Source organism: Macaca mulatta, chromosome 8, assembly GCF_049350105.2.
Source record: "Macaca mulatta isolate MMU2019108-1 chromosome 8, T2T-MMU8v2.0, whole genome shotgun sequence".
Taxonomy (NCBI): domain Eukaryota; kingdom Metazoa; phylum Chordata; class Mammalia; order Primates; family Cercopithecidae; genus Macaca; species Macaca mulatta.
Genome location: NC_133413.1, coordinates 133,180,099 through 133,207,757, shown reverse-complemented (window position 1 = coordinate 133,207,757; position 27,659 = coordinate 133,180,099). Strand labels below are relative to the sequence as shown.

At 45.0% G+C, this 27,659-nt stretch overlaps 1 protein-coding gene, 1 long non-coding RNA gene and 1 pseudogene across 6 annotated transcripts in view; 1 reads left to right on the top strand and 2 right to left on the bottom strand.

The window, feature by feature from the left end:
- Nucleotides 1-2,619, bottom strand: part of ZHX2 (zinc fingers and homeoboxes 2) — a 194,686-nt gene extending 192,067 nt beyond the window's left edge. For all 5 annotated transcript variants that reach the window (XM_077943979.1, XM_077943978.1, XM_077943976.1 and 2 more), the window contains exon 1: nucleotides 1,485-2,619. The gene's annotated coding sequence lies outside the window, so the exon portion shown is untranslated. The remainder of the gene's footprint in view (nucleotides 1-1,484) is intronic.
- A 558-nt stretch (nucleotides 2,620-3,177) lies between these two features.
- LOC106999928 (uncharacterized) lies at nucleotides 3,178-7,996 on the top strand. The gene is made up of 4 exons (XR_013397416.1): nucleotides 3,178-3,254; nucleotides 5,230-5,294; nucleotides 6,798-6,913; nucleotides 7,873-7,996. It is a non-coding gene; the product is annotated as an uncharacterized LOC106999928 (long non-coding RNA).
- Nucleotides 7,997-13,347: 5,351 nt separating this feature from the next.
- On the bottom strand, nucleotides 13,348-27,058 carry LOC707736 (cyclin-dependent kinase 5 pseudogene; annotated as a pseudogene).
- Nucleotides 27,059-27,659: the final 601 nt, after the last annotated feature.

Below are 27,659 nucleotides of genomic sequence, written 5' to 3'. Positions count from 1 at the left end.
CCTCCTAACTCCTCCATTCTGCTCATCGGGGCCTGCCTGAGACCTGGGGATCTGGTAAGTTAAGAGAGAGAAAGTGATCAGAGAGCAGGTTGGGGAAGAACTCCAGGGCCTAAAAGTCAGTCTCCCAGGGGGCCAAGCTGAGCAACCACTCTTTAAAAGGGGAGGGGTCGAGGGAAAGTCCTTATTCATCGACTTCCCTCCTCCACGCCCCAGACAAACAAAAGGCCACCGCGAAACAGCTGAAGGTAGAGACCCCACTGGCTTTGAAGCCTATCAATCAGGTGGAAACCTGAACAAATCACAATTTGACTTCCCCATCAAGTTTTCTCCCCAGCCTGACAAACCCTCCTCCTCCGCCGCCTCCACCTCCTCCTCCGCCTCCCAGGCTCAGCACAGCTACGAGGCCAAAGGGACCGTCCTGTGATGCCTGCTGGTTTCCAACTTTCCGCTCATCTTCGTCTCCGCAGCCTCCTGCAAAGCGGCTGGGAAAAGGGCAAGTTTGCAAAGCCGAGGATACCGAGTCCTGGGGAAGCCACAAAGAAGCTGCAACACCAACAAAGATTAACCTCTTGTGGGGCAGACGAAAAGCGCCAGCTGCCGTTCAGGGGGGCGAACGTGGGCTCGGGCTGGCAGAGGCTCCGGCCAGCCGGCGGCGGACAGCAGGTCCGGGGGTCCCGCGGCCCCCCTGGGCCCCCCGCCCCGCGCGGACTCCCCCTGCACCTGAGCGGGGGTGAGGACAGCGCCGCGCTCCGGCCCTGCCCCCGCCAGGTAGCTCGGCTGCCGCCCGCGCTGCGCGCCCGCTGCCTGCAGCCGCCGGGAGCGACGAGAGCAGAGGCAGCCTCGGCCCACGGCGTCATGCTTCCTGCCACCACATTACGGCGAATCGTCACCGGGAGAGGGGAGCGAGGGGAGAGGGGGAGGGAGGGGAGCAGACACACGCAGCCCCCCGCCTGCCAAAACGCGCGGAGACGGGGCCACGTCCCGGTGGAGTCCCCGCGGGACCTGCCCCGTTTGCACAAAGCGCCGCAGTTTGGCCAAGAAGGGAGGGAGACGGCCACGAAATAAATAAATAAAAACAGTCGGGTCTACGTAACGCCCTGTCGAAAGCGGACGCCATATTTTTTTGTGGCTTATGTCGACATAGGGAAACGTAGACATGTTTTTCCTCCTGCTCCTCCTCCTCCTCGCTCTGGCTCCCATTTATCCAAACTTGTAATCAAAACTCTTTAAAAAAAAAATCTCCTTCCCTCTCTGTATCCGCTCATTTCCTCCCACCCGCAAAAAGAGCCTGCACACCCCCCCCCTTCCGTACCCCCCTTCCAATCACAAACCCGGCCAAGTCCCATTAACAACACATTTTCGGGAGCCGCGGCGGCGACGGCGGCGGTGGGAAAGTTGGGCTGGAGTGGCCGGCGCCCGGCGTGCGGGGCTCGGGGCTGGCGGCGCCGGCTGGGGGGGCTCCGCGCCGAGGCGAAGTTTCTTACCTGCGCCGGGGCTGGGAACGCGGGGACCCGGGCTGGGAACGCGGAGACGCGGCACGGGCGTTCCAAAATGGAACTCTGCTGGCTCCCCCCACCCACTCCCCACTCCCCACCGGGCGCCCGGCTCGGGCTCCGTGGGAAAGAGGGGGAAAGCCAGCCTGTCAGACAGACAGACAGAAAAAGCCCCCGTACGGAGAACGGTGGCCAAAATTTTTAAAAGAAAAAAAAGGAAAAAAAAAAAAAAAGGGAAAAAAAATGCCTCGATCAGTGGGGAATCTACGCCAAAACCCACATGATCTGTAACGTCAGCATGCGTATTTGCATACGATACCACCACCCGAGCTGCCACCCGGGCTCGGGTTCCGCAGAAAGTTACAAAGTGAAATTCAGCCCCCTCCGGAGACACCGGCGAAATGTCATTTTTCAAGCAGGAGCTGGGGGGGAGGCTAGCCCTAAAGGCGCTGGTTACTGGCCAAGGTAGGGGGGCAGTAAATTAACTTAAAAGTCTGAGCCCAGTAACGGACTCGGTGGAATTTCTGCGAGAAGAGGAGGGGGAGGCGCGAGCGAGATCATTGAATATTAAGCACGACCCCGCGCGGCGGCCGCAGCCAAACCCTCTCGGTGCAATACCCATTTTCTTTATGAAAAGTTCAAGGTGTCACTGATGAGCTCAACAAACTGTTGATCTTGACCACGTGGAGTGGCGGACCGTGGGACCGAAGGGCGCGCTTGCAGGCCGGGCTCTGGCGGCACCCGGGTCCCCGGACCCTCTGCAAGGGGCTGTACGCGGGTGGGGCCACCACGCACCCTGTGCGCTGCCTGCGCCTTGGCCCGGTTTCAGGCTCAGAAAAATAATAATAACGATTTTAAAACTATGTTGAGCGAGACACATTTTACTCCCGGAATGATAATGAGAAGGCTCGGCGTAGGGAGGGGAAGAAGGAGCCCCCACTTATATAACGACTTGAAGTTAGATCACTTTTGCTTGGGGAGATTCCGGGATTTCCGCCTGCTCCAGGTCTGAGGCTGGTTAAAGATCCTCGAACTTTTTCCCTTAAGAGCCAATAAACAAACAGACTCCCCAGGGGCCGACTTAAACTCTGGTAGAGCCCGCTTTCGCTAGAATTCTCAGATTCGAAGAAATGCACACGCCTGCGGTGCTCGCAGAGAAGTCCCTTGGAAGCTAGGCGGGTCGCTTTCGCAACTAGGACTCCAATGTTCCCAGCGGGAGCGGAGCTCTCACCGCGGCAGCCCCCTGGCTCCCCTCGGCGCCTTAGAGCAAAGGCGGCCGTGGATCGCGCTGCCCTTCGCCTGCGGCCTCGGAACCATGAACTTGTATTCCGGACGCCGCGCTCCTGCCACAGTGCCGGGCTAAAGAGCTCTAAGGAATTCGGGATCCGGGCACACTTCGGGATCTCACGCGGCAACCTGTCTGCACCGCGCATTCCTGCCCAGATGGACCTTGTTTCCCCTGGGCTAGCCTGTGGGCTCTTGGGCAGCTCCTGGGCGGAGACGAGGGGATGCGGTCTGGGGGCTAGTTTCGAGGCTCCGAGCGCAGCCAGAAAACAAAGGGAGCCTAGGGCTGAGAGGCTCTGCGGAGTCCCCGCCCGCCCTGCAGATTAGCAGGCGCGTCGCGTCGGGGCTTCCCGGCCAGCTCTGCTCTGGGGAATTAGAACGAACTCTAGCGGCCGTTTGCAACTCGGCTCTGGGCGCGAGGGCATCAACAGGTGGCCGTGTGCAGCGGAGAGGCCAGTGGCGAGGACCCGGACTGGGGTGAGGACGGTTGGCCTTGGGGCTGACTGGGTGGCGGACGCGCTGGGTGACCTTTTGGTTTTTTCATTTCCGAGGCCGGGAAGAAGGAAGTAGCTAAAAGGTTTTTGTAAGTTCTGCCCCAGGGCTCTAATTTCTGACATACCGCTTGGCTCCCCAGAAATCCTTTGCAACAAAAATTAAAACAGCTCATAGGCAAAACTTTCTTACTGGTCTGCACCTGTTTGTTCGGTTATTGCTGATGTAGGGTCTGTTTGTTGGCATTTTAACCGCCCATAAAACAAGATTCTATCCTGGGAAGGAGTCTCTTGCGTGATGCTCTCGGGCCTGAAAGGCGACTTGGAGGGGCTCTTACAGGATTCTGTTAACTTCTTGATGACTGTAATCCAGCTTAGGCCACGTCTTTCTCAACCTCATTTGGTACCGGCTATCTAAGCACCTAATTTACTTGCCATCGACATCAGAATTTACCGATCCCTGATCTCCTCCCCACTTCTGCCTCACCCAGGGTGAACCAAAATAGTAAAAAGAAAAGAAAAAAATATGGGAACCCCCGCCCCCCATTCCTCCCTCTTGTCCCGTCCCGCCCGGCCACACCAACTTCAAGATTTTGATATCGCTTACCTTATTATGCCCCTTCCAGGCCATTCCACTCCCTGCCCCCTCCCCCTTTAAAATAAGTCTAGTTCTGTCTGTTTCCATGGAAATTTCCCAAACCTTAACGAAACTATTCCTATTTTGAGGCTGCACCTCCTCTGGATGATCAATCACTTAGGAAGGTTTTCTATAAGCCAAGTTTCCCTGGCTGCCACCTCATTGCCACCTGCTTCTGGCAGGGTGACAGATTGTACGTAGGGTGGAATGGGCCAGGCCAGAGGGAAGCCGGGTAACCGTCTAAATGGTCTACTGGGTTCTCATATCTTCAGAGCACTTGGAGCTCATGGACACTAGCAAGGATGAGGGGCCTCTGATGTGTTGCAGTGTCTTTAAATTGTTCAGAGTTTAGCATGGACTGAACTTGCACCATATAAAGAGAAAACGATGAGGAATAAGACAAAGGTGGTTTTTGCTTTATGTGGTATGATCCCCGTTTGCTTTAAGTATATCCATGGAGTAGACAGACCCTTATCTGACAGGATTTAGGAGCTTCAGAATCAATAATGTTGGACAAGTAAATGTTCAGCCAGGAAGTAACATATGCCACTTTCCCTTACAACTCATTGGTCAGAACCAAAAGTTAACTGTAAAGATCCATGGAAGTATTGTGTGCCTGGAAATGGAGAGAATGGGAAAGATTTGCACTAGTGTGATAGCACTAACGACTATCATAAATAATAATAGCAGTTTACAATTATTGATCATTTACCATGTGCTGAGCCTTTTATATGTATCATCTCATTGAATCATCACAAAAATCTATATTTTATCTTTATCTTACTGATATAGAAACTGAGACTTAAAGAGCTTAAGTACTGTACCTTGCTCAACATCACACAGATGCTAAGTAATGGAGTTGGGATTTAAGCTTAATTTTACCTGCTTCCCAGATAATAGAGTTTTAAAACACTGTCCTCAACCACCTTTAGACTTAATTGGTCCCCTGTTGTTGGGCATTGGGTAGTCTCAATTTTATTCCAATGAACAACCTTGTGTCAAATCTTTTGAATCATCTGTGATTACTTCCTTAGGATAAATTCCTAGGTACATATTTGCTTGGTTGAAATATACACATATTTCAAGAATAAAAACCTTTTGCAAAAAGTGTAAGCTTTAGAAGGTGTGGTCTTCTAAGATGGCTTTTTTCAATCCTTTCCTTCCCTTTTTGAAAAATACGTCACCATTAAGAGGTGGAGTTTACTTCCCCTCCCTTGGAATCTGGGCTTGTCCTGTGATTGCTTTGGATGCAATGAAAGTGATATTCTGAGACATCTAAATCCAAGTCTTAAGAGACTGGCAATTTCTGTTTCCTTCCTTTTAGGGTCCTGCTGCCATGCTGTGGGAAGCCCAAGTTTCGCGGAGAGGCCACATGGAGCGAAAACCAAGGTGATAGGGACAATAGCTCCACCTGAGATCCTGGTTAATACACAGACTTTAGCCATCTGGATGCTCCAGCCTAATTGATCTCCCAGTTGACTCTAGTCTCACCTGACATTATGTAGAGGAAAACCATCCAACTCCACCTAGTCAACCCACAGAATCATGAGATGATCATAAGACTGTAGTTGTTTAACATTATTAACTTTTGGGGTGGTTTATTATACAGTGATAGATAAATAAAATGGGAGTTATTATCCATGTCTTTATTTATACATATATCTGAATATTCTAGATCTCCTCCCCACTGAGCCCTGCAGGGTATGGGTAGCATTGTGAAATATTGGAGGCCAGGACAAGGGGCTAAAGAGGCCTCTTGGTCCATGATGCCTGAGCTGGCCCACTCTCCAAATCAAAGCTTTTCTTGATTTTAGTTGTTGCTCATGAAGGATCCCCCGCCACAGGTCCCAGATCCTAAGCAAATAAGAACTCATTTATCAAGCATAGATACTCAGTAGGTGCTGGAGTTAAGTTCCTGTTTGCTGTTGCCAAAAACAGAGGTTTCCATTATTTAAGGATATACACTGTGACCAGGACTGCAAGTGCCTACTATGTACATGGCTGCCTGGGAGGTGCTTCTTTATGTCATTTAATCTTTTAAACAGCCTTCTGAATAGTATATTGTCTCCTTAATTTGTAGGAGGAAACAGAAGTTTATAGAAGTTTATGAATTATCCATGGGCCATACAGCTGATAAGTTAGAAGCAGGTCTTGAGCCCACATTTGATTGATTACAAATCCTGCCTGCTTCCCACTATACTTGTGGCTTGCAAATTAACTCATGTGCAAACCACCTTCACCAATTTTGTCCCAGCAGCAAAGGTACTACCTATAAATTTTATTCAGCCAGGGTCGTGGCTCACACCTGTAATCCCAGCACTTTGGGAGGCTGAGGCAGGTGGATCATTTGATGTCAGGAGTTAGAGACCAGCCTGGCCAACATGGTGAAACCCCATCTCTACTAAAAAATACAACACAATAAGCCAGGTTTGGTGGTGAGTGCCTGTAATCCCAGCTACTCAGGAGGCTGAGGCAGGAGAATTGCTTGAACCAGGGAGGCAGAGGTTGCAGTGAGCCGAGATTGTACCACTGCACTCCAGCCTGGTAACAAAGCTAGACACTGTCTCAAAAAAAAAAAAAAAAGAAAAGAAAAGAAAACATTTTATTTACATTGATTCGCATTTTTAAAACTTAAATGCACTTATTTCATACTAATACTAAAGAAGCCTTGGTCACAATAGAAACAAGAAAATCCAATATTGAATTTTCAAATGAATCAATGAAAGGTAACAGTGAAAATAAACATGGGGAAAAAAGCCCAGCACTATTGAGCTAGCTAGATACTCTTATTTGCAGAAGGTAGAGATGGAGGGGAAAGGTGTTAGAAAGTTGTTAGAGACAGGGTAGCACCAAACTGAGTTGTTTTTGTTTTTTGTTTTTTCTTTTTTTGAGCTCATTAAAAGGATGGGAAGAGAATTGAAAAGTTATAACTTTCTCCGAGTCAGAGCTATTTTGTCTATACCTGCACATCATTTAAAACCATCTCATGGCCACACATGCTACTAGCGGTAAGTATTTCACACAGCTGACACCTGGCTGCCTGCCACAGTTCTTCATGTATGAATCTATTACAATGTTGCTCCGTCTGAGAGCATAAGAATCAGTGCCAAAGGTTGAAGGGCTGAATGTTTGTGCTCCCTTGCCCCCCAGTTCATATGTTGAAATCCTAATCCGCGATGTGATCATATTAGGGAGTGGGCGGGGCCTTTGGGAAGTGATTAGATCATGAAGGTGGGGCCTTCATGATGGTGATACTGGAGTGCTGGGTAGAGAAAGGCGGGTCCCTGGCCAGGGCTCCACCCCTACAGACTAGGCGAGGACAGGCACTCCTGGTTTTGCATCTAAACGTTGCATTTTCCAAGACCACCCTGGACCACCACACCCTCATCCTGGTCCTATAAAAACCCGAGACTCAGGTAGATACAGGCAGCCAGACTAGAGGGGCAGTTGGAGAAGATTTGGGCCACTGAGAAGCCTGACTCCAGGGGAAAACCATCTTCCTTCTGGCTGCCCCATCTGCTGAGAGCTACTTCCACTCAATAAAACCTTGCACTCATTCTCCAAGCCCACGTGTGATCAGATTCTTCTGGTACACCAAGGCAAGAAACCCGGGAATACAGAAATCCCTCTGTCCTTGTGATAAGGAAGGGGGTCTAACTGAGCTGGTTAACACAAGCCGCCTATAGACAGCTAAACTAAAAGAGTACGCTGTAACACCCACCCACTGGGGCTTCAGGAGCTACAAACATTCACCCCTAGGCACTGCTGTGGAGTCGAAGCCTCACGGCCTGCCCATCTGTACACTCCCGTAGAGGTTTGAACAGTGGGGCACTGAAGAAGCAAGCCACACCCTCATTGCATGCCCTGTGAGGGGGACAAGGGAACTTTTCCCATTTTAATGGGATTGGTGCCCTTATAAAGGGAACCACCGGAGAACTCACTTTTTCTCTCCCTGCTTCCCTCCAAGTGAGGACACAGCAAGAAGATGGCCAGGAAGAGAGCTGTCACCCGAACCTGATCATGCTAGCACCCTGATCTCAGACTTGCAAGCCTCCAAAACTGTGAGAAATAAATGTCTCTTGTTTAAGCCACCCAGTCTCTGGTTATTCGTTCTATAGCAGCCTTACCTGGCTAAGACAGTTCAAGGAACTTGAAATTCTGTAAATACCAACTAACTCATTTCCCTGGCTCCAATTTTTACCTCTACTATTCATGCTGTCACCAAAACACAGATCTTGCTTGGTCACCTCCTTGCTTACAATCTTTTATTGCTTTCTACTTCTTTGGGGTGGCAGGTGTGATCTTGCGTAAACTTGTCCAAACCAGCATTCCCAGCCCAGTCTTCTGCCTCTTCTCATCTTGTCCTCTACAATTTAACATTGCTGGATTCCTTGTCACTCCCTACATTTTCCATGGTCTTTTCCATCTTTGTAAATGGTGCACCCTGTACCTGGAATGGCTTCCTTCTTCCTCAAGACACAGATCAAATGTCACTTTCTTTAGGAAACCTTCCTGTACTCTCCCAAAGAGAGTTAATCCTGCCTCCTCTGAAGTCCTACAGAACCTTGCACTTAACCTTGAGTTAGCAATTATTGCCCAGTAATCTAGTTACTTCTCTGTATTTGCTGTATCCATTTTACTACACGTCCCTTGTGGATGAGTATTTCGCCATAGTCATCTCTGTGTCCTTGTTTCTTGCCTCTCATGGGGTATATCGCAGGCAGAATTCAAAGATGACCCCCAAGATTCCCAGTCCCCGGTTATTCATTCAACCATGGATGTAGGTATTGCTGTGAAAAGATTTTGCCGATGTTGTTAAAGTGCCGAATCACTTGCCCTTGAAATATGGAGATTATGAAGATTATCTGGATGGGCCTGATGTAATCGTATGAGTCCTTTAAAAGCAGACAGGTTTCTCTGGCTGGTGGCAGAAGGGAAAGTCAGAGACATTCAAAGAATGAGAGGGATTTTACACGAGGGAGGTTTTCTGTTGCTAAGATGGACCTGAGAGCCACTTCTAAAAGCTGAGAGCAGACCCTGGCTGACAGTTAACAAGACACCTGGGACCTCAGTCCTACAAGCACAAGGAAATGAATTCTGCCAATAACCAATAAGCTTGAAAGAAGACCCTGAGACCTAGATGAGAAGTGCAGCTCTGGCTGACACCTTGATTTCAGTCCAGTGAGACCCTGAGCAGAGAATCCAGTGAGGCCATGACTAGATTTCTGACCTACAGAAATTGTGAGATAGTGAATTTGTGGCGTTTTATGCTACTAGGATTTTGGCAGGTCTTTTTCCCCCATAGAAATAAACAATTGATAAAGGGTAGATACTGAGTAAATGTTTGCTGAATGAATAAGTGAATGAAAACATGCATCATTCAGCAGCCATAGATGACATTTAAGGGGTACACCTTTCCCCACTCCTGGTTTCCAGGAGGAGGGGTTTTCTCCAGAGGATATTTCAGCTTCTCTCTGACTCTGGAAGTGTCTGGCTCAGCTGCACCCTTCCTCCCCGGGGCACTCCCCTGAGACCCTGAGTCTCCTTTGTTCTGCATCTTAGCATGGGTTGGGGCATTCCCCGCAGCACTGCCTACACCTGTGTGGGTATGCCAGCCTCATTCTGGGTTGTGTATTTGCAGCCCACATGGCTAACAGATGATATTATTCAGCTCAGGCTGCCATAAAAAATGCCCAGCTGGGTAGCTTAGACAATGTTTTTAGGCAGCTGCCATCTTGCTACGTGCTCTCATGACTACTTTGTGTGTGTGTGGAGAGAGAGACAGAGAGAGAGAGAGACAGAGAGAGATACACACACACAGAGAGAGAGAGAGAGAGAGATACACACATACACACACAGAGAGAGAGAGAGACAGAGAGAGAGACAGAGAGAGATACACACACACACACACACACAGAGAGAGAGAGAGAGAGAGAGAGAGAGAGAGAGAGAGAGAGAGAGAGAGAGAGAGAAAGCCAGACAGAAACAGAGAAAGCAAGCAAGCAAGCTCTCTAGCTCTCTGGTATCTTTTCTTATAAGGTCCCTAATCCCATCATGAGGACCCCAACCTTATGGCCTCATCTAATCCTAATTACCTCCCAAAGATCCCATCTCCAAACACCAACACACTGGGGAGTAGGGCCTCAACATATGCATTTCGAGGGGACACAAACATTTAATCCATAGTACAGACCTATGACCCCCTCCTTCAGCACGGCTACTAACAGTAACGAAGATAGATGATTCATTGGACCCCATATGTACTCCTTATTTTGTTTGCATACTGGATTGGGAAAATGGGTATTATTTATTCAGGGTAAAGTCCCTTGGAGACCTCAACAGAAGACACAAATTGTTGTGGGAATTGTACCTGTGGCAAGACAACATTTTTGCAAATGTTTAGTGATAGTATCACCTCCATCCATATCCTTGTACCCCTTGACTTTCTTCTTCACCCCATCCAAGTAGAGATAAGAATTTTTGATGCTTTTCCCCTCAGAGAAGGAATGAGGTAAAAATTGCATTTTTGAGCAAACTCTTAGCTTTCTAGTTTTAAAAATGTGGATCCCTAGGGGGATGGAAAGAACTTAGGACATGGACAATAAGTTTTAGAGAGAACATAAAAAAGAGAAACCTCACCACTGCCTCTCCCACACCTGGAATGGATGCCTTCGTTTAGGAGAAGAGAGAAAGTTGGAGGGAAAATAATGAGGATGCTGCAGATTCCTTCTCTCTGGATGAACCCCAAGGAGGTGGCAACACCACCCCCAAGGACTGTGGGATCAGATCAGAAGACCTGAGCCATTTCCAGGTAGAGTTCTGGGGGCGGGTAGAGAGACACCAGAGAAAAAGTGGTTGCTTAGTGAGGCAGGTGGAGAAAACCCTGCCTTCCGTCTCCTTGGCTGTTCTATAAAGCGACTTTACCACCTTCTATCAGGACATAAGATCTATTTCCCCTGTCCTTGAACCTGGTTGGACTTGTGAGTGCTTTGAGCAATAGTGTGCAGCAAAAATGATTGATTCTATGTGATTTTTGAGGCTGGGTTGCAAAAGGCAATGCAGCTTCTGCTGTGCCTGCTGGGACACTTGAGTTTTGGAAACTTGAGCCACTGTGTAAGAAGTCCATTTCCCTAGAGGCTGCTGTGCTGTAAGGTGACCTCAGCACGTGAGAAGAGGCCTCAAGTCAGCAGCCCCAGGTGAGGTCCCAGCCAGCAACTGGCATCCACTACCAGACAAGGGAGCGATGAGCCCTCCAGATGATTCCAGCCTCCAGCTGTTGAGTCACTCCCAAGGATCAGGTCTTACCAGCTGTTGCCTTAGACATCATTGGAGCAGAGACAAGCCATTCCCATTGTGTCCTGTCTGAATTCCTGAGCCACAAAATAGTGTGCATAATAAAATGGTTGTCTCACACTCCTAAGTTGTGGGGTGGTGTGTGATGCAGCAAGAGTAATCAGTGTGAGGGATGAATGTGGGATGACCCCAAGTGCCCAGGGTGGTGTAGTCCATAGAATAATGGCCCCAGGCTGGGTGCAGTGGCTCACGCCTGTAATCCCAGCACTTTGAAAGGCTGAGGTGGGCAGATCATGAGGTCAGGAGCTTGAGACCAGCCTGGCCAACGTGGTGAAACCCTGTCTCTACCAAAAATACAAAAATTAGCCAGGCATGGTGGCACACGCCTGTAATCCCAGCTACTCCGGAGGCTGAGGCAGGAGAATCGCTTGCACCCAGAAGGCAAAGATTGCAGTGAGCTGAGATGGTGACATTGCACTTCAGCCTGGGTGACAGAGCAAGACTCTGTCTCAATAATAATAAAAATAATAGCCCCAAAGAGGTCCATGTCCTAGTCCCTGGAACCTGTGCATGTGTCCTCTTACATGGCAAAGGGATTTCACAGATATAATTAAGTTAAGGATCTCGAGATCGAAGATTATCCTGGATTATCCGGTGGTTCTAACATGAACACCAGGCTGTTTATAAGAGGGAGGCAAAAGGTCGGAGTTAGAGAAAAAGACATGACCATGAAAGAAAGAGGTCACTGTGATGCAGCCACAAGTGAGGAAGGTAGGCAGCCTTTAAACCTTTTTTTTTTTTTTGAGACAGGGTCTCACTCTGTCACCCAGGCTGGAGTGAAGTGGTGTGATCTCAGCTTGCTGTAACCTCCACCTCCTAGGCTCAAACGTTCCTCCCACCTCAGCCTCCCCAGTAGCTGGGACCACAGGCGCACGTCACCACACCCTGTTAAAGTAGGCAGCCTCTAGAAAGAGGAAAAGGCAAGACAATGGGCTCTCCTCTGGAGCTTCCCAAAAGGAAGCAGCCCTGCGGACACCTTGATTTTCATCCCATGAGACACATTTTAGATTTCTGAACTCTGGAAATATAAGAGCATACATTTGTGTCATTTTCAACCATGACGTTTGTGGTAATCTCTCACAGCAGGCATAGGACACTCATCCAAATGGTGTGGATGAGGAATGATGGGGTGATGGATCCTCAAGATGGCAGGGTGCACAGATGACACTCTGAGCATAGGAGGGTGCTTGCCCCCTCTCTCTCCCTACCACCCACCCCCTTGTTGATATCAGGCTCTGTCTGTGTCCCAGAACCTAAACCATCTCCCTGGGGTTGAGTTGAACTGTCTGAGATCATTTTCATGACATTGGCTGAATAGGACCTTAACATAGAAATGAAGTTGCATCATAGAAAGTAAAGAAAGTGGTAAGCCTTGCACATGTGAGTTGAGGATTCTGATTGATAACTGATGTGCACTTAGCAGAAAGTGTGCTTCCCAAGGCAGTGGGTGTATCTACATAGTGGTCACATGGAAACCTAGGCACTTGGACCAGGATTTGCCTGTGGTCTTTTAAGAATTGATCAAAGGTAGCAAAATAAGAATATTAAATTGTGTGTGTGTGTGTGTGTGTGTGTAGGAAAGGAGCCAATTTATGAAATTAAATAAAGTCAGCCAGGCACGGTGGCTCCCGCCTGTAATCCCAGCACTTTGGGAGGCCGAGGTAGGTAAATCACGAGGTCAGGAGATCGAGACCATCCTGGCTAACATGGTAAAAACCCGTCTCTACTAAAAATACAAAAAATTAGCCAAGCGTGGCGGTGGGCGCCTGTAGTCCCAGCTACTTGGGAGGCTGAGGCAGGAGAATGGCATGAACCCAGGAGGCGGAGCTTGCAGTGAGCCGAGATCGCACCACTGCATTCCAGCCTGGGCAACAGAACAAGACTCTGTCTCAAAAAAAAAAAAAAAAAAAAAAAGAAAGAAATTAAATAAAGTCCACAAAGGAAGTGAGAAACTTGGGCTCAGGCGTCCCACCCTTGCTGGGCTCAGCATAGCTGGAGCTCAGCACACCGGGCACCCCACAGTCCCACCCCTCCCAAGATGGGGCTTAAATAGGCCAGGCTCCAGAATGGTGGCCGGGAGTCCCAGGGCTCAGGGCAGACAGAAGTCGGAGAAGTAGGGGTGCTGCAGGGCCTCTTCTGCTGAAATACATTGGACGGGGTTACACTTCAGAAGATTCTGCAGCAGGTCCTTCCCTGTGGCATTGAGTTTGGGCACGACGTACACCAGGAATGTTGTGGCCGGGTACATTGGGTACGGCTTATAGTCTGGCAGCTTGGTCATGGAGGGCCACTGCTCCTCGGTGGGTGCCCCTAGCAGCCAGAGGATCCTCTTCAACTGGTCATCAACATCATTGCCTGGACAAAGAGGCTGCCCAGCATTGACCAGCTCTGCAAAGATGCAGCCAGCTGACCACATGTCAATGGATGTGGAGTACAGCTTGGCCCCAAAGAGGACATCTGGTGGGCGGTTCCACAGTGTGACCACTCCAGCTCAGTAACAGCAGATGGGGATCCCAAAGGCTCGAGACAGGCCAAAATCAGCCAATTTCAGCTCCCCATTCCTGTTAATTAGTAGGTTCTGGGGCTTCAGGTCTCTGTGTAGCACATTACGGCTGTGACAGAATCCCAGGCCTTTTACCAGTTGGAAGAGGAATGACTTTACAATCTCAGGATCGAGGTCACCATTGCAACTGTCAAAATACTTTTTCAGGTCCTGGTAACAGAATTCAAAAACCAAAGTCAACTTCTTGTTGCCGTGCAGAACGTCATGAAACCTGACAATGTTCTTGTGCTTCAGTTCCTTGAGTAGGCAGGTCTCCTGGAGGGCGGAACTCGGCACACACCCTCATCATTGTCATCCAGTCTCACCCATTTCAGAGCCACCATCTCATGAGTCTCCCGGTTTTCGGCCTTGAACACTGTCCTGTAGGTGCCTTCCCCAATCTTCTCCAGTTTCTCGTATTCTACATTGCGGTGGCTGCAGGGGCACCTGTGGGCTCTCAGTTTTAAGACTCAAGAAAATTAAATGTTTTAAAATTTTTATTTAACTTATTCTTTTCTTTAAAGACAGGGTCTCACTCTGTTGTCCTGGCTGGAGTGCAGTGGCATGATCATAACTCCCTATAGCCTCGAACTCCCAGGCTCAAGCAATCCTCCTGCCTCAGCCTCCTGGGTAGTTGGGACTATAGCTGCACGACACCATGCCCAGCTAATTTGAAATGTGTTTTTTTAAGTGACAGCTTTTCATTTTGAAATAGTTTGTCTCATAAGAAGCTGCAAAAATAGTACACAGAGATCGTATGTACCCTTCACCCAGTTTTCCTCAGTGATAACATCTTACATAGCCACAGTACAGTTTTCAAAATGAGGAAGTTGATGTTGGTGAAGACTATACAGGCTTTATTTAGATTTCACTGGTTTTTCATGCATTCTTTAAAAAAATTATTTTTTGCTTCTTTGAAATTTGAGTTTTTTGTAGTTTTTATTTTTTATTTTTTTGAGATGGAGTGTTGCTCTGTCGCCAGAATGGAGTGCAGTGGTGTGATCTTGGCGCACTGCAACATCCGCCTCCTGGGTTCAAGCAATTATCCCACCTCAGCCTCCTGCGTAGCTGGGACTACAGGCGCCCGCCACCACACCCAGCTAATTTTTGTATTTTTAGTAGCGATAGAGTTTCACCATGTTGGCCAGGATGGTCTTCATCTCTTGACCTCGTGATCCACCCGCCTCAGGCTCCCAAAGTGCTGGGATTACAGGTGTGAGCCACCACTGAGCTGGGCCTGTAGTTATGTTTTAAATTAAGATTTTTATTTTGAGATAATGGCATATTCATAAGCAGAGTGTACCTCTTGTTGCCCTTTTATAGCCACACCTACTTCTTCATCCCTGTTCCCTTCAAAACCACTGGCAACCATTAATCTGTTCACCATTCCTATGATTTTGTCATTTCAGACATCTTTCTTTTTTTTTAATTTTACTTTAAGTTCTGGGATATATGTGCAGAATGTGCAGGTTTATTGCATAGGAATACATGTGCCATGGTGGTTTGCTGCACCCATCCACCCGTCATTTACATCAGGTATTTGTCTTAATGCTCACCCTCCCCTATTTCCCCACCCCCGACAGGCCCTGGTGTGTGATGTTTCCCTCCATGTGTCCATGTGTTCTCATTGTTCGACTCCCACTTGTGAGTGAGAACATGCAGTGTTTGGTTTTCTGTTCCTGTATTAGTTTGCTGAGAATGATAGTTTCCAGCTTCATCCATGAACTCAAAAGGACAGGAACTCATTCTTTTTTATGGCTGCATAGTATTCCATGGTGTGTATGTGCCACATTTTCTTTATTCAGTCTGTCATTGATGGGCATTTGGGTTGATTCCAAGTCTTTGCTATTGTGAACAGTACTGGAATAAACACACACGTGCATGTGTCTTTACAGTAGAATGATTTATAATCCTTTGGGTATATACCCAGTAATGGTATTGCTGGGTCAAATGGTATTTCTGGTTCTAGCTCCTTGAGAAATTGCCACACTGTCTTCCACAATGGTTGGACTAATTTTACATAAATGGGAATCATATAGTATGTGACCTTTTAGGACTGGGTTTTTTTCACTCCGATTATTCTCTGGAGATAAATCCAGGTTGTTGCATATTTCAGTAATTTGTTCCTTTTTATTCCTAAGCAGTGTTCTCTGTTTTGGGTGTATTACAGTTTGTTTGACCATTTATGTGTTGAAGGACATAGGAATTATTTCCATTTGGGGTTTATTACAAATAAAGTTGTGATAAACTTTTGTGTACAGGTTTTTGTATGAACTTATGGCTTCATTTATCTGGGATAAATGCCTGGGAGCATGATTGCTGGGTCGCATGGTAAGGGCATGTTTAATTCTGCAAGTGACTGCCAAACTGTTTTCCAGAGTGGTTGTATCATTTTACTTTTCCATCAGTAATGTATGAGTCACCGAGCTTGCCTGCATTTTGTTGTAAATATTTTTTATTTTGGCCTTTCTGATAGGTATGTAGTGATATCTCACTGTGGTTTTAATTTGCATTTCCCTAATGGCTAATGATGTTGAACATTTTTCATGTGTTTATTCGCCATCCATGTCTCTCTGAAAGTGAAAAATAATGTCTCCTGCCCATTATCTAATTGAATTGTTTGTTTTTACACTGCTGAGTTTTGAGAAGTCTTTATTTATTCTAGATACTAGTCCTTTCTTGGATAAGTGATTTGCAAATATTTTCTCTACTCTGTAGCCTGCTTTTTGATACTATTGACATGGTCTTTCACAGAGCAAGAGTTTTAATTTTCGTGAAGTCTGATTTTGAATTTTTTCCTTTTATGTATCATACTTTTGGTATCATGTCTAAAACTCTTTGCCTAGCCCTAGATCCTTAACCCTAGATCCTAAAGATTTTCTTATTTTTTATACATTTTTTTTTAGGTTGTTTGTTTGTTTGTTTGAGACAGAGTCTTGCTCTGTTCCCCAGGCTGGAGTGCAGTGGTGCAATTTTAGCTCACTTCAACCTCTGCCTTCCGGGTTCCAGCGATTCTCGTGCCTCAGCCTCCTGAGTAGCTAGGACTACAGGAATGCACCATGATGTCCACCTTCTTTTTGTATTTTCAGTAGAGATGAGGTTTCGCCATGTTGGTCAGGCTAGTCTTCACCTCTTGGCCTCACATAATCCACCCACCTTAGCCTCCCAAAGTGCTGGAATTATAGGTATGAGCCACTGAGCCTGGCCAAAATTTTCTCTTATGTTTCATTCTGAAAGTGTTATAGTTTTTATGTTTTACATTTAAGTCTGTGATCCATTTTGAGTTAATCTTTGTATGATTTAGGTTGATGTTCCTTTTTCACCTATGGATGTCCAATTGCTCCATACATTTATTGAGAGAACTCTTTTCTTCATTGAATTGAGTTTGCACTTTTGTCAAAAATCAGTTAGGGATACAGGTGTGGGTCTATTTCTGAATTATCTATTCTGTTCCATTATTCTATGTGTATATCCCTATACCAGTACCATACAGTTTGGATTACCATAGCTATATAATAAGTCTTGAAACTGAGTAAGTCTTGTAACTGATTCCTCCCACTTTATTCTTCTTTTTCAAGATTATTTAAGCTAGTCTATTTTTTGGTCTGTTTCTGTATATTTTAGAATAATATTGTCTAGGTCTATAACAATCCTTGCTGGGATTAAGATAGGAGCTGCATTAAACCTCTATGTCAATTTGGGGACAACTGACACTTTTACTAGGTTAAGTCTTCTAATCCATGAATACAATATGTCTCTACATTATTTAGATATTCTTTGATTTTTTTCATTAGCATTGTGTAGTTTCTAGCATACAAGTCCTTACATGCTTTGCTATTTTTATACCTAAGTATTAGTTTTGAGTGATTGTAAATAGTATTTGTATTTTTTATTTTGGTATCCATTTGTTCATTGCTAGTATTAATATGTAAAAATATAGTTGATTGTATGTTTATCTTGTATCCTGCAACTTTAATGAACTCATTTATTACTTTTAGGATTTGTTTGGTAGATTCCTTGGGGTTTTCTTATATAGACAATCATTTATTCTGCAGGAACAGTATTATTTCTTTCTTTTCAGTATGTTAATATATACCATTTATTGCCTTCTTGTACTAGCTACGACTTCTAGCACTATGTTCAATAAGAGTGGTGAGAGCGGACACTTTCCTTACTCCCAATCATAGAGGGAAAGCTTTAAGTCTTTCACTATTAAGCATAGTATTCGTTATAGGATTTTTGCAAATCCCACTGATCAAGGTGAGGAAATCCTCCACTATTCTTATTTTCTGAGAGTTTTTTTTAAAACTATGAACAGCTGTTGAATTTTGTCAAATGCTGTGTCTGTGTTTATTGATTTGATCATATGATTATCTTCTTTTAGCCTGTTACTATGATGGGTTGTGTTTATTATGTCATGATTGTGCATTGATTCTCAAATATCAAACCAGTCATGCATCTGTGGAATAAAACCCCCTTGGTCATGTATACACAATACACTTTTCATATACTGATTAATTCTATCTGTTAATATTTTATTAAGGATTTCTATGACTATGTCTAACATTACGTCCATATTCATGAGGGATATTGGTCTGCAGTTTTCTTTTTTGTATTGTCCTTGGGTTTGAGATGATGGTAATACTAGCTTCATAAAACAAATTGAGAATTGTCCCCACTTCTATTTTTCAGGGAGTCATTGAACAGAATTGTGTTAATCCTTCTTTAAACATTTGGTAGATTCTTTAGTGAGACCATCTGGGCCTGTGGATTTCTTTTTTTGCAGTTTAAAAATTATTGGTTCAATTTTCTTAATATCATAGGGCTATTCAAATTATCTGTTTCATATTGAGTGCACTATGGTGGCTTGTGTTTTTAGATGAACTGGACCATTTTGTCTAAGGTATTAAATTTATGTGTGTAGAGTTGTTCATAGTATTCCTTTATTATGCTTTTGATGTTTTCAGGATCTGTAATGACATCCTCTGTTTCATTCCTGATATCGGTAATTTGTGTCTTCTCTCTTTTTCCTTTGTCAGTCTTGTTAGAGGTTTTACAGTTGTATAGCTCTTTCTTTCTTTTTTTAACTTTTATTTTAGGTCAGGGGTACATGTGCAGGTTTGTTATGTAGGTAAACTTGTGTCATGGAGGTTTGTTTTACAGATTATTTCATCACCCAGGTATGAAACCTAGTGCCCATTAGTTATTTTTCCTCATCCTCTCCCTCCTCTGGCCCTCCACCTTTTGGTAGGCCCCAGTGTATGTTCCCCTCTCTGTGTCCATGTGTTCTCATCATTTAGCTCCCACTTATAAGAGAGAATATGCAGTATTTAGTTTTCTGTTCCTGTGTTAGTTCGCTAAGGATGATGGCCTCCAACTCCATCCACATTCCTGCAAAAGACATGATCTCATCCTTTCTTATGGCTGCATATATTCTCTGGTGTATATGTACCACATTTTCTTTATCCAGTCTACCATTGATGGGCATTCAAGTTGAATCCATGTCTTTGCTATTGTGAATAGTGCTGCAATGAAAATATGTGTGCACGTGTCTTTATGATAGGGAGATTTACACTCCTTTGGGCATATATCTAGTAATGGGATTGCTGGGTTGAATGGTATTTCTGGTTTTAGGTCTTTGAGGAATTGCCACACTGTTTTCCACAATGACTGAACTAATTTACACTCCCACCAACAGTGTATAAGTGTTCCTTTTTCTCTGGACCTTGCCAGAACCTGTTTTTTTTTTGACTTTTTAATGATGGCCATTCTGACTTGCGTGAGATGGTACCTCATTGTGGTTTTGATTTGCATTTCTGTAATGATCAGCTTGTTTTCACGTTTGTTGATTGCATGTATGTCTTTTTTTGAGAAGTGTCTGTTTATGTCCTTTGCCCACTTTTTAATTGGGTTGTTTATTTGTTTCATGTAAATTTGTTTGAGCTCCTTATAGATGCTGGATATTAGACCTTTGTCAGATGTGTAGTTTGCAAACATTTTTTCCTATTCTGTAGGTTGTTTGTTTACTCTGTTGATAGTTTCTTTTGCTATGAAGAAGCTCTTCAGTGCATAGTTCTTTCTTTAGAAAGAACTAGCTCCTTATTTCGTTGAATTTTTCTTTGTTGGTTTTCTCTTTTCAATTTTATTATATCAGTTTCTGGTTTTATATTAGTGTATTAGTTCGTTTTCACGCTGCTGATAAAGACATACCCGAGACTGGGTAATTTATAAAGAAAAAAGTTTTAATGGACTCACAGTTCCACATGGCTGGGGAGGTCTCACAGTCATGGCGGAAGATGAAGAAAGAGCACAGGGACTTCTTACATGGTTGAGGGCAAGAGAGAATGAGAACCAAGTGAAAGGGGTTTCCTTATAAAACCATCAGATCTTGTGAGATTTATTCCTATCACGAGAGCAATATGAGGGAAATCGCTCCCATGATTCAATTATCTCCCACCAGGTCCCTCTCACAACATGTGGGAATTATGGGAGCTACAGTTTAAGATGAAATTGGAGAGGGGACACAACCAAACCATATCAATTAGTATTTGATTTCTGCTTGCTTCGAATTTACTTTTCTTTTCTTTTTCCAGGATCTTATGATGGAAGCTTAGCTTATTAATTTGAGACTTTTCTTTCTTTCTTTTCTAATGTATGCATTTAATGCTATAAATTTCCCTTAGCACTGCTTTAGCTGTGACCCACAAATTTTCATGTTTGATTTTAATTTTTATTCAATTCAATGTAATTTTAAAAATTTCCTTTGGAACCTCTTTGACCCATGAATTATCTAGAAGTGTGTTGCTTAGTTTTTAAGCATTTAGAGATTATTCCATTATCTTACCATAATTGATTTCTAGTTTGACTTCACTGAGTTTAGAAAATATACTGTTTATGATTTTCATTCTTTTAACTTTGTTAAAGTTTTTTTTGAAGCCCAGTCTATGGTTTATTCTGGTATATATTCCATGGACACTCAAATAAATGTGTATTCTGCTGTTACTTGAGAAGAGTGTTCCAGCTATGTCTATTAGATTTTATTGGTTGACAGTGTTTTGAGTTCTATATCCTTGATTTTTGTCTAATTGTTTTTATCAATCATTGAGAGGACAGTGTTGAAGTCTCTATAATTGTGGATTTGTCTAGTTCTCCTTTTCATCCTATTAATTTTTACTTCACAGATTTTGCAGTTCTGTTGCTTGGTGCATACGCAATGATCTAATTTGGGGTTAACTCAGCGTTTTGAATCCCTAGTTCTATGTCTCTTCACCAACTTGGGATGTTTTCAGCCATTATTTCTCTGGGTAATCTTTCATCCCCGTTCGCTTTCTCATCACTTTCTGGGACCCCAATGACACAAATGTTAGATCCTTTGCTACCATCTGGCAGGTCCCTGAATTTTATTATTATATTTTTTTTCAATCTATTTTCTGTCTTGTTCAGATTGTTCTGTGTTTAAATTCACTGATTATTTCCTCTGCTCTTTCATTGTACTTTTGAGTCCAGCCACTGAGGTTTTATTTTCAGGTCTAAAATTTCCACTGGGTTTACCTTTGTATTTTTTATAGCTCTTTGCAGAGACTTTTTATTTCTTTCCTGAGATGCTCTGTTTTTTTATTTGTTTGCAACAAGCTCATATTTGCTCTATGAAGCATTTTTATCATGGGTGTTTTAAAATCATTGCCAGGGAATTCTAACATAATTTCATTATCTCTATGTGGGCATCTAGTGATTTTTTTTTTTTCATTCAATTTGACATCTTCCTGGTGCTTGGTATGACAAGTGATTTTTGAAACATGGGAATTTTAAGATTAGGTTATGAAACTCCGCTCTTATTGAAACCCTCTGTTTTAACTGGCTTTCTCTGACATCACTCTGGCAGAAGAAAGAAGAGGGGCTCTGCCTTGTTACTGCCAGGTGATGACGGAAGTCCAGGTTCTCCACTTGGCCTCTGTAGGTACCTGAAGGAAGAACTACCTGTGACTTCTGTGCCCAGGTAGGTATTCAGTGACACTGTGATGGGAATGACTTTGTTACTGATGGATTATGCTGAAACTCTCACCTCTCTACCACTTTGGTGGGAAGAGGAGGGACACCTCATTCCTACTGGATGAAGTTGGAAGTCCAGGCTCTCCACATGGTCTCCACTGAGATGAATGGTGATAAAAGTCCTGATCTTTTCTTCACCTTTTCTGATACTGTCCTTAGTATAGCCCCACAAGGGTAGAGGTCTCAGTTCCTTAGTCTGCCTTTGTTGGCATGAGTGGGGGCAGGACCACAGTGTTTTTCTGTGGTGATTGGCTGGAGAGGAGTGGTTATTATCTAAAAGTTTTTTGTCTTGCTAGGCTGCCCCTTTCTTGGTCCTTTGGCTGGAGAGAGTGGGTTTTGGTTGAGTTTTGCTGGGACTTTTTTTGTCTGTGCCTGTTAGTGTTTGCAGGTAGTTGACTTCAACTCCAAGTCCAGAGTGTATCAGGCAAGAGAAAACCCAGGGAAATCACTGCCCAGTTGGTCATTGTTCCTCAGGTCCCAAGTTTCCTAGCTGGTCCACTTCCTTCTCTCCAAGCCTGAGTCTTTTAATGTTTGTTTTGCATATAATACTCAGGGTTTTTAGTTGTATCTTGCAGGCAGAAGCTCCAAACAATGGGATTCTAGGATTACCATAAGCACTTTGAGCCTGTCTGATGGTGATTATGCTAGCATTGCCTTATAAAGGATATTCAGTTGCTCTTAGGAAGGGAACTGGGCACTTCAGGGACATCCTGGCTGGAAGGCCTGCTTTTGGCTTAATCTGGATCTTTAAAGGGTCATAATTCATGTCCCTTTTAGAGAAATCAAGGAACATGTCAGTCAGCACTGACACAGGGTGTCCAAGCTTGTCTTTTGAGTTTGGAAAGTTTCGTGAAAGTTTGAAACTTCGAGTATGACATGTGAAAAGAGCCCCAAGAAAGATTCAGCCAATGTAGCCTGCTGTGTGTCCTCGAGCAATCCATTTCAACTTCCTGGGCCTCAGTTTCTCCACCTTAAACTCAGGAAAGACAAGGATGGACCAGCTCGGAGTTTCTACACTTCCGCCATTTACAGAGCACCAGCTTGAGTTTGCTGTGACAGTACCTCCTGCTTCTCCATTTACTGAAGACTTTGCTCCAAATGGACTCACTTGAAAGACGAAAATTCATGTTGCTGTGGGACGTGTGCCCTTTGGCAGGAGGATGGCTGTGCTGACTCAGCACACGCAGGACCAGCGCTTAGTCATGGGGCCCTCTGAGGTTGCAAGCCCAGCCTGAAAGAAATGGTCACTGGGGCTTATCAGGTCAGGTTGACCTCTCGACCCTAACTCAGATGCTGAGGAAGCATGTCCCGCACACAGCAGGTGGTTATGAAGCTTTCCAAACACAGACGCCACATGCTCCACGTAGCCTCCATGGTAGTTCACACTCCCCGGACTGTAGGCAGAACATCTGTTGTTGGTTCATGTGAAAACTTCCAAACATGCCCCTCCTCCCTCCCTCCAGTTCTAAGGCACTTAATTTAAAAAAAGCTTCCCTTATTCCTAAACATTGTGGAGCAAACATTTAACATCATCCTGTTGCCTTTAACACACCTTCTGCTCATCCTCCCGTGACAAAATGTTGCTTGCCAACACAGTTACTCTTGAAAGGAAAGTGAATTAAAATTCATCTCCTTGGGAGCACTTGTGAGGAGAAGAACTTCATGGCCCCCTGTGTTCATTGGAGAGTTTCTGAGGACCCAGCACAACTGGGGATTAGCTACATAGCACCATACACCAGTCAGCCCCTCTCAATCGCCTCCCAGGATGGAACTCAGGAGCTGCCAGGGTGGGTGACTACCCCTCGGCAGGCCAGGTTTCCAGCTGGGAGCAGGATGACTCCTCGGAGGGCTGGAAAGGCAGTTAGCACATCCCAGCTGGGGCTGAGTGTAGGACTCTTGTTTCTTTTTTCAACTCATTCACTACCTGTCGAAAATGCTCAATTCCATTGTTTTGAAATGTCCTAACCTATGAAGGCAGCATCCCTGCCTTTTCTGTTCCCTGTTGCATCTTCAAACATTTAGAATTGTGTCTGGCTCTGGCATATAGTAGATGCTCAATAAATATTTGTTGGATGAGTAAATTCCATAGTTGTCTTCACCGAACTCTAAGTTCTATTTGCCAAGGACCATTTCTGTCTTATTTAATCTCTAAGGCTTAATATGGTATGGGGCATGTCGTATATGATCAATAACTATCTATTGAACTGAGCTGTTTCTGGGACATTCCTATTACTCCTTAGGAGAGTCTCCATGGCCTTGCTGTTAGGAGCAGGGCTTTGGAGTCAAGCAGTCCCGAGTGAGAATACTTACTCAGCTACTTTTTCTCTGGGGATCTTGAGGCACGTACTTTCAGCTCCTTGACTCTCTGCATCCTATGGGAAAGACAGGGATAATAATACCTACTAACTTTCTTCAATGCATGGGGTTGTTGTAGAGTTAAATTGCAGGGGGCATAACACTTAATAAATGATAATTATAATTGTTGCTGTTGACATTGTGTCTCACTTCTATTTCTCAGGCAGATAATTGTGCCTACACTACGTGGCTGGATTTTAAGTGGAAAAGGTGACCTGGTAGTGTGTCGGGGAGAGCTGGACAGTGCCTGAGCTCTGCTTCTAGGCCGATGACTCTCAGTCTGGAGCCCAAAGGGTGATCTGGGTGCTTTGAGAATCACTCACAGGTTGTAAAAGAGCCCAGTGGAAATCCCAACTGTCCTTGATGAAAATGCATTGTGCTGGGGGGAAGGGGAGTGGGGGAGGGGCGGTGCATGCCGATGGGCATGGATCAAATCCACACAAGACTTCAAGAAAACAAGGAATCCATCATTACATAATAAGTGCTGTCCTGTAGACAAAAGATTTCCATGACTGGAGGTTTTGAGGGGAAATAACAAAGGGGCCTAAACATTGTTATTTAATGACTCTCAGTCTTCACTTCTCCCTGAGGGCTAGAACACCGATAGAGTAAAGCCCAGTGGTTAAGTTTAGAAGCTCTTGACTCCCTCCTGCAAGGGAAGCCTGACTCTTCAGTGTACTGCCTTGGGCAAATTACTGCCCCCCTCCTTTGTCCTCATCTATAAAATGGAGATAATAGTAGTCATGTTGATTATGAGAGTTAAATGAAACAATTCATATAAAGAGCTTAAAGCAACACCTGGCCCACAGTAGATGGTTGCCTGTCATTTTTGAATCATCCTGATTGCTTTTCCTTTTTCCCAGGTGATACTCTCCAGTCAACTTGCTGGCTTCCCGCTCACCACCTATCATGTTCTCCTGACTCAGGCTGATTGTGGGGAGCAGGTGTGGACCCAGCACTTGCCTGGGGCCTGCCTTGATGGTGTCAAGGGAGGATGACCTCAGCCCCTGCATGCTCCCTGATGACCGCGGCCTTCTATTTATACACGGAGCACTGGGCTTGCCTGGAGAATGCCAACATTGCATCTGCGACGCCATCAGCTTGTCTGTTACCTGGAGTCTGAAATCATCCTTTGCTGTTATTATCCTAAAGGCTCCCAGAAGGTCGAATGGCAGAGCTGATGTCAGGATCACAAAAGCCTCTTAAATCTTACCAATAGCAGTTGTCATGACCATGTCCAGTGCAGGAAACATTGGTCCCAGTGCTTGAATTCGCTCCTTTTTTACTATTATCTCTTGCTCAGTTTCTACAAAATCTCTTAGAAGTGGAACTTAGAAGTGGAACTACTGGAACTAAGCATGTGTTGCAATTTTTTTTTAAATCTGTTTTATGAGTAAGCAAGTTTTAGAACGTGGAGCTGACACACCATTTCTAAGACTTATAGTAACCCCAAGAGTTGGACAATGACAATGCCGGGACAGGGCCTTGAGAAAAGCGAGTGGTGGAGGGTTCCTTTCTAGGAGGATTTGAGAACCAGTCAAATGCATTATTCCACCAACAGCTTCTTCTTCATCCTATGTGTTCAATACTCTCAGTCCTGTGGATTAAGCCTTTGCTTAAGGCAGGCAGCATCATATGGTAGAATGAACCTGGCAAAATCAAACACATCTCAAGTCAGGTATCAGTTCTGAAATTTATAAGCTGTGTGACCAAGAAAAGTTACTTACCATTTCTGAGTCTCGGCATCTTCACCTGTAAAATGAGGCTAATACCTTCACCCAACTTATAGAGTGGTTGTGAGGATTACATAAACCTATCAATGTAAGCACACAATATACATTAGCTATTATATTAATATGTTAGCTATTATTATTGTTATTAACTTCAAGGCCATAGAACCCCAAATGCCAAATGTTGACTGGACACAGAAGGATAAAAGCAATGCTCTGGGAAGGAGAAGAAGATGTGGTAAGGCTGGGACTCTAGACCCAGCAGACAGGGGTCGGTATAAGGCCCCAGGAAGCCAGGGCAAGGGGTGAGAAGGTGATGCAATAATGCCAGAGATAACCTTTGTCTGTTTCCCAGTGTGGCCGGGGCCAGCTTGGTTAATGGTTAAGTGAGTGGCACCTGCAATGGCATAGAAGGCCTTCTTGTGCACTTGGGACTAAACGTGACTGGTGAAAAACATTCTCCCAATTAGCCAGGCGTGGTGGCATGCGCCTGTAGTCCCAGTTACTCAGGAGGCTGAGACAGGATAATCTCTTGAACCCAGGAGGCGGGGGTTGCAGTGAGCCGAGATCGTGCCACTGCACTCCAGCCTGGGCAATAAGAGTGAAACTCCATCTCAAAACAAACAAAATACACAAACACACACACACACACACACACACACACACACACTCCCCTAGAGAGGAGGCTCCTCGGGTTGTCTCTGCTGGAAGGGCTCTGTAGAGTGTGATCAGGAACTCCCCTTCCACTGTGGAGAAGCTCTGACATCATTGCCATTGTTGCTGCAGCCATTGATGCCACTGTCCTCTCTCCACAGTAGCCACTAGCATATGAAGTACCAGGTACTGTGCTAAGACATGCATTGACATGCATTTTCTCTTTGCAACAATACTATGAGAGACATAGTATTATCTTACTGATAAGGAAACTGAGACTCAAAAAAGAGAATTGCTTAAGGTGGCACAATGACTAAGTGGTAGACCTGGGATTTGAACCAGGTCTTCGAGTAACTCCAAATCAATATCTTTACTCACTACACTATAAAGCATGTTACCATCACTATCACCTTCATTACTGCCATCATCGCCGCTGCCACCACCATCACTAGCACCAGTACCATGATCATCGTTATCATCAATTTCACAAAAAGCAAAATCACGCACTGTATGTCATCTCTTTTAATATTCACAACATGATGAATATGATTACATCATCTCCATCTTGTATGTAGATTAAATGAGTTGTTTAGAACAGTAACTGGCATATACTAAGCTCTTAATGAGTCTTGTTTATTGTTTACTATTAACAACTTGATACAACCCAGTTCAGATCCACTGGTGAAGTCACTGGGCCTTAACCTGGGCCAAAGCTCCTCCCTGGGGCTCTACGGTAAGGAGGAGTGTGATCCCTGAATGTCTCACCACTGCCCCCCTGTAATGTGACCCATGTGGCCTCTGACTCGTGGGCTGCTGAAGAGGTGTGCATGAGTTGGCCCCAATGACACTGCACCCATGAGACTAATGTTTGGGATGAACAACTTCTCTGCCTGTATAAGAAGCCTTTGCACAGAGTCCTAAGATGAGGCTAGGAAGGTAGAACCCCATAAAGTCCACCTCCCAGGTGCCACCTTGGGTAGGTTTTGTGTTGCTGGCTGGTTCTCCTTTAGGTTGTTGTTGTTGTACCTGGGGTACCCCAGTTCTGCTTCTGGGAGTGCGTGGCTCATGCAC